Below are 13,994 nucleotides of genomic sequence, written 5' to 3' on the forward strand. Positions count from 1 at the left end.
CGGTCACCAGTCCTGGGTGAGTGCAGATGTGCGTGTGCGGTGGTGAAGACACAGGTAATTCGTGACGGTTGGTGCAGTGGTGATCCGGTTCGTGCTGACCCTCGCGACAGCTCCGGATTTGTGCGTTTAGCTGTCTAGTGGTGAAAACACAGACAGTTATTTAAACAGACACAAACAACACACAACACTCTTTCTTTTCTTTTAATGAGAGCTCCTCTCTCGATCCTTCTGTCTCTCCAGCGTTTTACCCAAACGAAGGAAAAGATCAGCGTTACCCTGGCCCCTACATGTAATCCCGCATGACAGCTAGGTAAACGGTTGCAGCTGCCTTATTACTTGCAGCTTCCCCTCGTTTACCTTTCAAATCAATACGGTCTTACAACAGAGTCTAGCTTCTTTCCAGGCTGACCCACTTCCCGGTCCCGGAAATGAACTGTCAGGCCAGCCCTTCCAAATACTTCTCCTTTCGTTCTTTAGCGCCCTCACAGGTCAGGAGGAAGATTTATCACCAGAATCAATTCCCCAGTTCCTTATCGCCCCTCGTCACTGTGGTGTCAGGAAAGGGTATAGGTCACAGGAATTTCCTATTAACAGGGTCCTATAAGGGTGACGGGGAAGCGACTTATACACCGATGTGACTCTATAGGACTTTTCCCTGAAATTGTTATCTCAAAAAAAGCAGTGTGGGTCCTAAAAAGGGGGGAGCGACTTATACACCGGTGTGACCTATAGGCTTTTTCCTGAAATTGTTATCTGGGGGGGGGGGGGGGGGGGGGGGGGGGGGGGGGGGGGGGGGGGGGTGGCTTATACACCGGTGCGACTTATATTTTAAGGTAATATGCTTTACCACACCACTATTATTTACAATGCTTACCTATGCTGTACCATGCTTTATTACACTTTGCTCTGTTTTTCCTATGGTATACTTTTATAAGAGAATGGAGAGGCAGGACAATTCTAAAAACTTTAATGGGAACAGTCGCTCATTTTTTTATGCTTACATTGTACCAAGTAAAAAAACAGAAATAGATATTTAAAAAAAAAAAAAAAAATCAACTGAACTAAAGAGAAAACCCACCTGAGCAACCATTTCCTGGCCTGGGCGAGCACCAGGGCTCGATGGTGAATTGTTTCAAGGTTCCCTCATGGCATCTAGAGACAGAATTCAGAGAGGGAAAACATAAATTGATGCAATTTATGAGGAATACAATCTGATACAGCCATACACTGGTGTGGAAGCAGGAATACCCTTCTTTTTAGATAATAGTACAAACAAATTATTAAATTATAGCTAGACAATATCTGTACATGTTTTAGGAGACTGTAACTATGCATGACACACGGCTAAAGTTAGAACTTGAAAAATAAGTTGCTGTTAAGAAATATGTCTAATTGGTACAGTGGTTTAATGCACTAGCTGGTTCTAATTCATCTAAGATCAGATGTGAAATGAGTTTGGTAGTCTCATTTTTGCCCTCAATGCAAAGTAGTCCACATCACTAAACCACCACCCAAGTAAGTACTATAGGCATTATTCAACTTTGTAGGCAGTCTCAGAAAACAAAGCCAAGGTGTCCCAATTAGAAACAATTGAAGTTTCTTGGGGGGTAACCAGAACACTCGCCTGCAAGATTAGTTTTGTGTCATATCACAGTGGTACTGGGGTACCACAGTGACGATTCGAGACCCTCTCTCTACTCTGCGGATTGTCTAATCATTTTGGTTGGCATCAGTGCTCAATGCAGATAACAAACCTGTTCACCGATCAAAATACAAGTAGGTCAGTAACACACTTCCCCCCCACTGTGACCGTAAACGTAAAATTAGAGGAATCAGTATGATAAAGAAGTTTATGACCATGACACATAAACAGTATTTATAGAAAAGTACAAAGAAGAATTAGCAACGTATTGTTTTATGACAACTTGATAAGCGATAAACTGCATGCAAAAATGTAAAACGTACTGAAAGATGGATGAATGGACATACAGACATCCCCATACATCCCCAAAATCAGATATTCTCAATAACTTCTGCTAAATAATGCAAATATCAAGTTTCATGGCAATTGGATAAGCCGTTTTCCAGATATATGCAAAAATGTGAAGTGTGACATTCGTATTGTCACAAAGACGGCCGGAGTGGGTGGCGTCAGACCAGAAGCAGGAAAATAAACAAAAACAGAGGTGGAGTTTGGTGGAGCTGAGCAAATGGTCTTGCTCAGCATTTAATGAATTAACAGACAGACAGAAAATAAACGGTTGGAACAATACAAAAACAGGACACGGCACTGGTAGCCAAAATAAACAGAAATAAAAATGGACTAAACTTAACAAAACGGTGCACGGACAGACACTGACAAACACGGGGAGTTTTGAACACACAAGTATTGTGCTGGTCCCACCAGCACGCAATAGCAATTGTAATTGAAATTATCACTCTCCTACTCTCTATTTTGTGCTGTATTAGCATCACTATTTACATCAGTTCCTGGAGTACAGTATGTAGACACAAAACTTAATGTAACACAAACACGATTGACATATATCAGATACAAAATTAATAATTACAATTGTGGTTCAGCATATAAAATAAGACAAAAGAGATACCACGGTGTCGTTGATAAAAAAGCAAGATTGGTCAGTGAGTCCTAAAACCTGCTCCTGTTGAAATGCACAAGAAAATCACAGCCCAAATCAAAATTCAAGCAAACAGAAAGTCGTGCAAAACAAGGCATGATTTTCATTAACGTTGTGTATATTACATTGTATTACTCATCAATACCAGCAATGGACAAGCCAAAGACTTTGAAAATCGATAATTCAGCCTGGGTTGCTATTAGTTGTAATGTCGATGACTTGTCAGTGTAACAATTGTACAAATTATTAACGTAAGAATAAGTATGCACTGGAAATGGTATTGAGCCTTACCTCCCCTGCGATCATGCCTAGGGCAGTCTGCACACATGGCTGAGGGAACTGGGTAACGCAGTCACTGCTGCTCTGCCACACTTCAACAGATGGTCCTGAAGACTCTTCAAGGTGTTACTAACATGCTACAGTAAATACAACCCTAGAGCTAGCAATATGAAAATGTGTGCATTCTCAGTGTTTCCCTGTTAATATACCCAGGGAGTTACTCTAGGTACGGTTTTCCACCTGGTTCTGTGGGTTACAACCTTGACTAGAACAAATCCCAATTAAATCATACAACACTAGATCACAGAATTCAAAGGTAACACAGGTGTTTTTGTTTTTTGTTTATTTTAGTTTGTGACAGATATCTGTGTTCATGCCAGGTGCTAGACTGGCATCACTGAAAGGACCATCTTTCAATCTAAACCATGGACTCATGTTTCAGACTGTCTGCTCAGGTGGCCGCTGAGTGTCAGCTATGTGATATGGAGTGCTTGGAATGTAGATTAATGTCCTCTGACGGTGGTACTAATTTCAACAGCCCCTTCTTTAATACCTTAGCTGTTACCTACCTTACTGAAAGCATAGTTGACAAAGTAAGTATCTTACATACAGTTAGTAAACTACACACCAACAAACTTTACTAAAACATAAAAAATATATAATATAACATGGTTTTATATAACATGGTTGGAAATGAGACTGATTGGATAGCAGTTTGATCCAATCCTGGTTTTACTCTGAGTTTAATAAGACACAGCTTAGCTTGTTACCTATACACTGTGGTTAATCAGGCTTGTATTAAAAGCTGGAATGGGCGAAACTGCTGTGCAACAGGAGTCTCATTTCCATCCCTGTAAAACAAGTTCAGAGAGATCTAGCATTAAATAACTTTTTCAAATTGAATGCTGTTGAGTGAATGTTTATTATTATTATTATTATTATTATTATTATTATTATTATTATTATTATTATTATTATTATTATTATTATTATTATTATTATTATTTTAAAAATAACCTATCTTGCATTCAACCAAATCCAATGACAAAATGGACCGGCATATCACACCTTTCCAAATTAAGTTGCTAAGCTGTTGAGAAGCTTGATCTTAGGAAAGCCAATCTCTGGATTTAGGTTTAAACATCCTTTATTTTCCATAGCGTACTTGATACATAAACAGAATGCTCCATGAACTTTTGTGGAATGCTGTGGCAACCCAGCTATTTAGTCATCCTCATTGGTGGAATAACAGCAGTATTCCATAAACGTTCATGGTGTATCCGCTACAAATCCTAATGGTTCACACACAGAACTGACCCAACAAGTATCTCACTATCTGTCCAGCCACTGTCCTTGTCTTCTGGTTGAAACAAACACTGATCACAGAATAGCCGACATGAAAACAACTCCCCCAGACGACAGGACTGGGAGGCCTGCTCTCCAGGACTCACAGCCAGGAAAGTGTCCATCTGAAGCCAGGTCAGAAGGCGCAGCTGTAGAGGATTGTCCCCCTCAGAATCGTTCTTTCCAAGCACAATACTGTGGGGTCACAACACATCAGACAATACGTCGGGAGGACAAAAAAAACACTTTTATCAGTATTTTATTACCCATATCTTCAAAAACTCAACCATAAATTCTGAAGTAAAACCATAAGAACCATAATCAAGTATTTAAACATTTAGGCTGACAAAACTATAAACACTTGGGGGGAAGGGTTGGTTAGAATATTTGTGTTGAGTTTATATTGCCTTAAAAAAATTGGCTTTTTATATCCTGGCATCTCATTGGCTAGTACCCTTTGTACGGGGGGCACACTAACATTCAATAGATGACCAGAAAATAAAATGTACCATCATTATAATTATTTGTCCTCTCTAATTGGAAGTTGTTGTTTCAAATGACTATGTAACCAACCTCCAATACACTCTCTAATAATAATAATAATAATAATAATAATAATAATAATAATAATAATAATAATAATACAAAAAACAGTATTTCCTTTTTGTAAATCTAAATCAGTTTTATTGCCATATTATTTGAGTTTATTTTTATTGTTAGTTTGCTTATGTAAGTTACCTATATATTTGCAGAATTAACCTGGTGCTTTATGTTAATTAGCCATGAGGTTTTCCTAATGCTCTTTCCTCTACCAAATAACTTTTCACAGACCCACCCATCATTTAACAACGCCCTTCGCAATAAACGTGGCAGCCTAGCACCAAGTATGAAGCTACTATCTTGACACATGAGGTCTTTATCATCCAGATGGTCTAAAAAGTCACATGACCCCATTATGGTGACTATCTTAGATAATAGGTCAAAGTGAAGGGCGCTGATTTTGGCCAAAGAGATTCCATAACCCAACAAATATTTCAAGTTCCAAACTGAAATGGTTTATGAGACATTAGCAGTTGGAGGGGGGTCAGTAGCAAACTCATACAAACTCCCCCCTCAGCGATGCTTGATAAGAAAAATTATTAAAGAAATACCTGTATGTTTTATCTAGTACAGGAGTAACTGTGGTAACTTTCAACCCATTTCCTCCAACTGCTCTGATTTTAACAGTTGGATCTTTACTGGTACTATTGCCTGAATAAACAAAAGAAAAACACGTAGTTTTCTCAAAATGAATAATAAAAAATACTTTAAAGCATACATTTATGACATGCATGGGTTTCTTATTTTCAGGAGTCCTTTAATTTTTAAAATGTCTAACTCAGTCGGGTATTGGCTGTGAAATGCAAGTGGCAGCACCTGACAGGACACAGGTGAAATATACTACTTCAAGCAACCACTCCATAAGGTTTGTAAGAACAGACCTTAAATTAATTTTATTATAGGCCCGTTTTAAATAAAAGACCAAGACAGTAAAGCATAAGCCCTGCTAGATGCTCACAGCGTCGGTAGATGGAGAGGCGGCTGTCAGCTGTGAGCACAGCTAGCTGGTTGGTACTCCCAGACACGGGATGGAAGGTGACCTGGTTCACCGCACACGGCATTTTTTTCATAATGTAATGTGTAACCTACACAAAACACTTTAGTGTTATTTCAAAGCAATGATTTATACATTTAAAATACATTGAGCACTATAAATGTGCGCATGTGCGATTTTTTTAAACAGACAACGCTTTTTTTTAACAATTAGTTTTATTAATTTTCCACTCGGGAGCGAGGAAGACAAGAGCTTGGTAATAACAAACATCGTCAAGAAAAATAATCTTTGAAATCCTCTTACTGCTTACTTCGACTACTTTCATATTTCTTAAAACCATAAAAATTGGTAACTAATAGAAAAGCTGTTATTTCGCTATTATAATGAGTCACTTTACACCATCACTGGATAAACTACATAGCCCAGATACTAGTCCTACTCTAGCTAATAATGACACGCTGCTGGCTGCAAGCAAGACTAAAAAATAAAGAAATAGCATAAGTTATTCCTGCTAATAAAGTCTTTATTTTAAATATTTATTTTAATAAGTGTACAAAAAAGCACATTTCTTACCTCATACCAGTAAACTCTCCACCACCTTCTTCGCGCTCATGAGAGCATAAGACTGAGTCAATCACAGTAGCAACACTTTGGCCACGTGACACTAGTTGCTGGTAGGCAGGCACTGCGAGCTCTGCCCGCATAGATCATGGGCATAATTAATTTTCACTAATAAAATAAAGTTTTAGGGCTGGCCCTGCTTATTGTATAACTTGGTTTACTTGGTAGCACTTTAGATTATAGGAACAACATGACCAAGTCATAACTACCAACATGTCTTGCTCTTATATGGTTACTGACTTTGCAATTGAATCAGGTAACAGAATGTTGTTCACAAGACCACTTCCATGTAATTAGTCTTACTATGTAAGGCTATTCATAAACCACTTGTAATTATCCAGTTAGTACACTGTAATTACAGTTATTCATTCCCTGTGATATAAAGTGCTACTAAAGAAACAGCTTTGCAGATATTAACTGTACTGTTGCTCTTCCCAGGTGATTGCAGCCAACAAAATAATTCCATAAATCATACCTGCCGTGAACTTCTATTAGATACATAGTTCCCAAATGTGCAGTTAACAAGTATTTCCATTTAAAGTTGTGATATATGGTGTTACACATGGTTAAAGGAATCATTCTATGCAAGCTGTGCTTTCAGTTAGTGTTGCATTTGCTTTATCAATTCACCTGGAGAGTGAATCTGTCCCCACCAACAACGGCTATAAACCAACCAGCTGCTTCCCCTAATGACTGACATGCTTTCAGCCAGTAATGTGCTTTGACCCAGAAAACACTGTTTTGGCAAAATGACCCAGGAAGTGCAAGTCTAACAGATGACCTGTGAATCAGATTTATTTCAAAAACTGCACATTTGAGAGCTATATACCAATGGAAATGCAAAAACTGTAAGAGTTCTGAAATTATGTTGTTAGCTACAGTCCCTTTCAGTGAATGATGGGAAGAATTTTTGGAATTGTGCAGTGGCACTGGAACAATTTTTAAAGTGGGAGTGCTGAAAACCATTGAACAAAACTGATGGAAGCCATGCAAAGCCAGGGGGTGCTACCGCACCCCCAGCACCCCTAGATCCAGCGCCCTTGGAATTGTGCAAAACCAACCTAATATGGTGATTCAAATACCAAACACAAACTATTTATTCTGTGTAGGTAAATACAGTGCAAGACATCTGTCATGGGCAATGTATTTATTATACTAAAGGTGTGTGTTCTGCTTCCCCTTACCTCCATATAAAGCAGCCACACTGGTGGCATCCTCACAGTCATCACTGTGCCAGTCATAGCACAGATACTGCCATCCGCTGCTCAGGGCATGCAGGCGATAGGGAGTCTCCTGATCCCAGCTCACAGACACCACAGCACTCTCTGGAGCATTCCTCTTCTTCAAATACCAGTGGTAGTTCCCCTGTCCACAACTGGACTGCAAAACATGAAAAAACAAGCCCCTTAAAGCAGCTTTCAACATAGTTTTGCGTTTTTACATTCTCACCACCCACTGCTGCTGTGTATGGTCCTATACATGGTTACACATTTCTTTATGGTTACATAGTGAAGTCATTTTCACTACCTACCTGTGACGGAAATATGAGTTCTGGTGATGAATCTTCCTCCCGACCTGTGAGGGGGCTAAAGAACAAGAGGAGAAGTATCTGGAAGGGCTGGCCTGACAGTTCGTTTCCGGGACCGGGAAGTGGGTCAGCCTGGAAAGAAGCGAGACTCTGTTGTAAGACCGTACTGATTTGAAAGGTAAACGAGAGGCAACTGCAAGTAATAAGGCAGCTGCAACCGTTTACCTAGATATCATGCGGGATTACATATAGGGGCCAGGGTAACGCTGATCTTTTCCTTCGTTTGGGTAAAACGATCAGAGAGAGAGAAGGATTGAGAGAGGAGCTCTCAGTGTGTGGAAAATAATTCGTGTTGTGTGTTATTGTGTTTGTCCTGTTAATTGTCTGTTCTTCACTTGTAGACAGTTAAAGCACACCTCCGGAGCTGTCGAGTAGGGTCAGCACTGTCCGGAGCACCACTGCACTATTGTCACGAAGTACCGTTGTTTTCACTCAGCACCAGCACGACTGCACTCACCCAGGACTGGTGACCGTGTGTTTGTTTTTTGTTCGGGACTGTGCCCAGTTGTTGTTATCCCCGTGCTTTACACATTGTTGTGTATAGCCGGGGATTTATTATTTGACGGTCACCAGACCTGGATTACAAATAAAAGCACTTATCCACTGGATATCGTTGTCTGCCTGTCACTCCTGCATCGCATCACCGCTACACCTATTCCCCGCCACCAGCCCTTTGCCACACTACCACATCATACGGCATGCTCTTGCTTGAAAGTTAAAGGTGAATAAAGAGAGGCATTCTCTGCAAACATATGAATTATGGGGAGCGAAAGACATTTGTCACCTAACAATACATAGCCAATTACCGGTATTCAGTTCATGTATAAATCAAATGCAACACATTTGGCTCATACCATAGGTGTTTGGTTTGCTGTTTCCATCTGAGGGTATATCTTCCAGCCAGACTGCCAGCACTGTCGAGTCACTGTTCCACAGCAGCTCCTTCACCTAAACAACAAAGCAGCAGAGTGAAACATGGCTGAACTCGGTTAATAGTAAATAAATACATATAATGCTGCTTGATGTATGATTTCTGACAATGGTGACTGCTTAGTTCCGCACTAGAATTCAAAATGTACCTTGACTTGATCTTGCCAAAAGGAAGGGTGAATTCTCCATGCAGGAGCCCATTCCTCTCGAAAAACACATCACATTTGTTAGGTTTCCTCTGTGTCGATGCAATCAGACTTCTAGAGGGTCTAAAACAGAAACTGTTGTTATTTCTCTTTAAAGAAAAATGTGCATTCATTTAGGCCGGCTACCATACAGTGAAAAAATTATGGCATGGGGCAAGGTAGCACATCAGGCTAATTTACTAACAAAAACACAGTCTGATTGCATCAGTGCACCTTAGTCAAACACAATTCAGCACAGACTCTTCGAAAGGGGCTAAGGACTGAACTACAGGGGATGTGTTTGCAGGACTATGGGGGCAATTATGTCTGAGCGTACCATTTTTCTTATGTTTCATGAAAACTGACTTCTGTAGGTGTTACCATTTCTTGGGCAATGCCGCTTTTCAGTATTCTTACTTTATCAGAAATATACATGTCATATTTCCCATGACTGCATTTATTTCCAAAACACAACAGTGTGAACAAACAAAAAACACTATTAGGTGTGGCTTGTTTACTTTCAATTGAATGGGCATAGTATTTGCCCCAAGTTTTGCATTGCAAAAATGACATGAATAAAAAAAAAATGAACACAGGACAAGATATTGACAGGCATTTACTATCCTTTTCAAAATGAAGCAGTGTATACACACTCAACCACCTCATAATGGTAAGAAGGACAAGCGGTCCTATTTTCCTATTAACATTCTCGCTAGTAGACTGCAGAACAAACTGTGTTCCAAACCCTCACCTTCCGGGCACCTGGAAACAAAATGGATTGTGGATTTTTAAAATTTGATTTGCTAGTATGATTTACATAAGGAAATAACCCATTGAAAGCTGTTATTATGATGTTAAAGTAAAAAAGTCTTTTGAGGCCCATTTTGTAAAGTCTTTTGAGGACTTGAGCAAAATTTATCAAGGTTTTAACAACAAAAAGCAATTTTCTATTCCAACTGTTAATTTTACCAAACTCATTTTAGTCATATCTACGCTGTTTTATTTTATTATTATTATTTGCACACTTATTTTGACAGGCAAACTCCTTTCTAGTCAAATAGAGTTTAACTTAAACAGGATAACATCATTGAGACATAGTTTACAAATGGTAATGTCCCTTATAAGACAATCTGTAGTCTTTTGAGGCCCATTTTGTAAAGTCTTTTGAGGACTTGAGCAAAATTTATCAAGGTTTTAACAACAAAAAGCAATTTTCTCATGTCCAACTGTTAATTTTACCAAACTCATTTTAGAAAAGTCATATCTACGCTGTTTTATTTTACCTTAATCTCGATCTCCTGCCTGTCACTCAGCAGCGAATGCACGCACCCACATGGCAGACAGTCACCCTGTCATAAGCATTAATGGTGACTCTAAGTGGAAAAAAATAAATGATACTACAGGCGTAAAGCTGAACATAACATTTAAAACAAACGTAATTATGACTTTTTACATCTCCGCCCTTACTCTGGTCCCACCACAGTTTCGGATACTACAGGCGTACATAACATTTCACAAACGTAATTATGTTGTTACTTTAGACAAGTAATTTCGGAAGGTTAAACTGCTTTGACATTCAGTATCAATGTGGTATGTCTCCAAATATCAAATATCACAAACCAGTAAATGAAGGGATGATTTACTAAGCTTTTTCTCCAGTGAAAAGTACTATTTTTCACAAAAAAAAAAACATTTCAAATGTTTTCAAAATTATTTTCATTTGTTTATGGGTTTTTTTTGTAGTAAACAGTTTTATCAGACCTGGGGTCAATTATAATTATAATTATAACTACAGCATAACTGTTTGTTGAAACTGCAATTACAGTGCTATTTTGTTAAATGAGAATTACAATTATGCTGCAGTAATTGTAATTATAATTACAATTACACCAAACAGTAATATAAATGGTTACACACATTAACATGTTTAGTGTTCTACCAAACAGTAATCCCAGGTACAAATACAGAAGCATACTACAGAACGTTGTTTTCAAACAATGGGGTCACTAAAAACGGTTGAAAATACGAGAAGAATGTTCGCTCAATGTAAAACATGGAACTGAACGACTACACTTGGAAAGGTGTGTAACTGAACAGCAACTGATCAAGTTACACAGGTGTGACAAGGTTCAACTACAATTGCAATACAAATCATGTTTGTCAATGCAATTCAATGTGGCTGAAGATTGACTTATGCAATTATGCAGCGTATAATAGGTACTTATTTAAATAAACATGTCATTTAAAAAAAAAATGACTTGAGATTATGGGTGCGTTCACGGAGATCATTCTGCGCAGATACTGTGCAGAATCAGACCAATTCTTTGAAGATCATTGGCTAAATTGGTCAGAATCAGCCAGAATGATCTCCGTGAACGCACCCCATATTTAAGTTTGAATTTAGTATCTTGTAGTCATTACATCAACTTTCATCATCAGCCTAATCACATACATCAACATCATACTAGCTGGCATGTACGGTGTCGCCAATGTTTATTATAACTGACATTGTATTGTTACCTAATGCTCAGTGAAATCTGTTTTACCACACAGAAATGAAGAGGCGTTCATATTAACTGTAAAGATAAATAAATGTAACACAACAGCGAGAGCTGTAGTGTCAGAGCATGACATACCGAAACACAATTTTAAGACGATTGCAATTGATTCGTGTTTTTTCAATGCAGCTGGTACAAATCCAACTACACCAAATTCTTAAAAAGATGTACCTTGATTAACAGCTGCACCTACAGACACGTCACAAACAAACACAGGAACCACGCCCTCGTAACTGAACGTTAATCTTGCTATGACATGCCTTAGCTGAATACAGAAAACTGTTTTAGGACTGGCTCCCTCTTCAGTTGTGGAAGTGAAACGCAGGTTTTACGGCGAGACTTATATCAGTTTGTCCCAGTGCTGTGCTTGTTGGGCGATGGATAAATGCGTAAAGAATAGAATAGCAACGATGTTATGTTGCTGACAAATATTTTTATCTTCCGATAATCAGAATCTTGCATTAATATATTTTAATATAACATAAGTGACATATAAGTGCCTAATGTTGAGTAGTTATTTGTATTTTCAATTGAATGCCCTAGTTATACTGATTCTTTTTTTTTAATTGCCTTATATGTTCAGAATGAGTTCAATCGGCAGATCAAGGTATTAATTATTATCATCGCACTGCGAAAATACATTTAAACAATACATCTTACTGTAATTATTTACCAGGGAAATTGATTTCTATCATTGTGATGCAATGAGTATGTCATTGTCAAAACAAAAATCACAATCACTGTGAAAATGATTTTACCAATGATTAATACTAGTGCCGTCATGACTTCTAGCTTCCTCATAACTCTATTGTTACCTTATTATCATTAAGGATCGGGCAACAACCACTTCACTTAAAAAAAAAAAAAAAAAAAAAAAAAAAAAAACTTTATTTCCAGTTGAAATATACCAATAAAATAGGAACAAGTTTTGTGTGAGGTCTTACAAAAAGTATTCCACCAAACTATGTGATAACAATTATGTGGTTACAATTTCCTCTTACTTACATTTTCTGTCCATTGTGAAAGTTAGAAAGTTTTCAGATTCCATTGATTCCAAAACTCCTCAGCATTTCATTGTTCCATGGTCGCTGTTTTATTAACTGTTAATAACTAGCTTACTAACATGTTAACAAGTGTGATTCATTGTTTGTCAATGGCTAGTTTGTTAATGGTCACTTTTCTGGTAAAGTATTCTTAGGCTCTATTTAAAACCAGTATCTAGCTGTGAAAAGAACAGCCTATACTGTTAAGCTGTTGAAGATCCTTCAAGAAGCTGCTTGATGAGATTCTGGGATCAATAAGCTACTAAAAACCAAACGAGCAAGATGGGCCGAATGGCTTCCTCTCGTTTGTAAACTTTCTTATGTTCTTATGTTCTTATGTTAACAGCAGCATGAACTCTGTTATGCAGTTGTTATGCAGCTCTAAATGACTCATTCCGAACATCCATCTTGGTTGATGTGTTATGTTAACTCCAGGGCAGGTGCTGTAAACTCTGCTCTGCCTGGACATAAAACGCATGGCTATTTGTGTAGCAGGGCTATTGCAGAGTATACAATGGCATCTACTGTGTGTTTATCAAATGCTTTGTAAAGTGCCTCATTGCACACATTTTCTAAACAACCCGTACATTTTGTAAGCTAACAATATGACCATGAGTGAAAAATCTTGATTTCTAATAATTGGCCCTATTCATAAGGCATGCTTTTAAAATTGAAATTGGTGCCTTTTAATATTCGTGAAATATTATTTTAACCAATCACGAAAAAAGGAAAATATATATATATATATATATATATATATATATATATATATATATATATATATATATATATTGAAATATATCAAAACAAAATTAAAATAGAAAATTGAATATGAAGTGATATTGTGACATAATATGATATAGTACTTTCTATTTTCTGTCTGTACTTCTATTTTAATTCCTACATAAACATATTACTTCTGGTACATATGACCCATCACACTATTAATACGCTGTGACATTTCCATATTTAGTTACGGTAAGCAATATGCTAGTACTGTAGAGACGGGGACTGCGCTGTTTCTGGTTATGGTGTAAAAATACACCATACAAAATATATACACTAACAACGTAATTAAAAAAAAAAAGTTCTAAGCTATTTTCCTTTTAACCATTCTTCATAAATTACAGACAAAAAGCAGAGGGCAAAACCAAAGCCCATGGCCAGTGTATAATATTTTTCTATATGCTGTTTCTGTTCAGTTGAGCACTGC

The 13,994-nt window shown here is 37.8% G+C and overlaps 1 long non-coding RNA gene across 4 annotated transcripts; it reads right to left on the reverse strand.

The window, feature by feature from the left end:
- Positions 1–94: 94 nt before the first annotated feature.
- LOC121296599 lies at positions 95–11,998 on the reverse strand. 4 transcript variants are annotated; one of them, XR_005947078.1, is made up of 5 exons: positions 11,910–11,998; positions 9,145–9,264; positions 8,920–9,013; positions 1,079–1,152; positions 95–134 (listed from the first exon to the last, which is right to left on the reverse strand). It is a non-coding gene; the product is annotated as an uncharacterized LOC121296599 (long non-coding RNA). The 4 variants fall into 4 exon arrangements; XR_005947076.1 differs by lacking the exon at positions 11,910–11,998 and adding an exon at positions 11,817–11,904; XR_005947077.1 differs by lacking the exons at positions 8,920–9,013; positions 9,145–9,264; positions 11,910–11,998 and adding exons at positions 7,662–7,857; positions 8,009–8,051.
- Between the last annotated feature and the right edge of the window lie 1,996 nt (positions 11,999–13,994).

This window comes from Polyodon spathula, chromosome 2 (genome assembly GCF_017654505.1).
Source record: "Polyodon spathula isolate WHYD16114869_AA chromosome 2, ASM1765450v1, whole genome shotgun sequence".
In the NCBI taxonomy this organism is placed as follows: Eukaryota; Metazoa; Chordata; class Actinopteri; order Acipenseriformes; family Polyodontidae; genus Polyodon; species Polyodon spathula.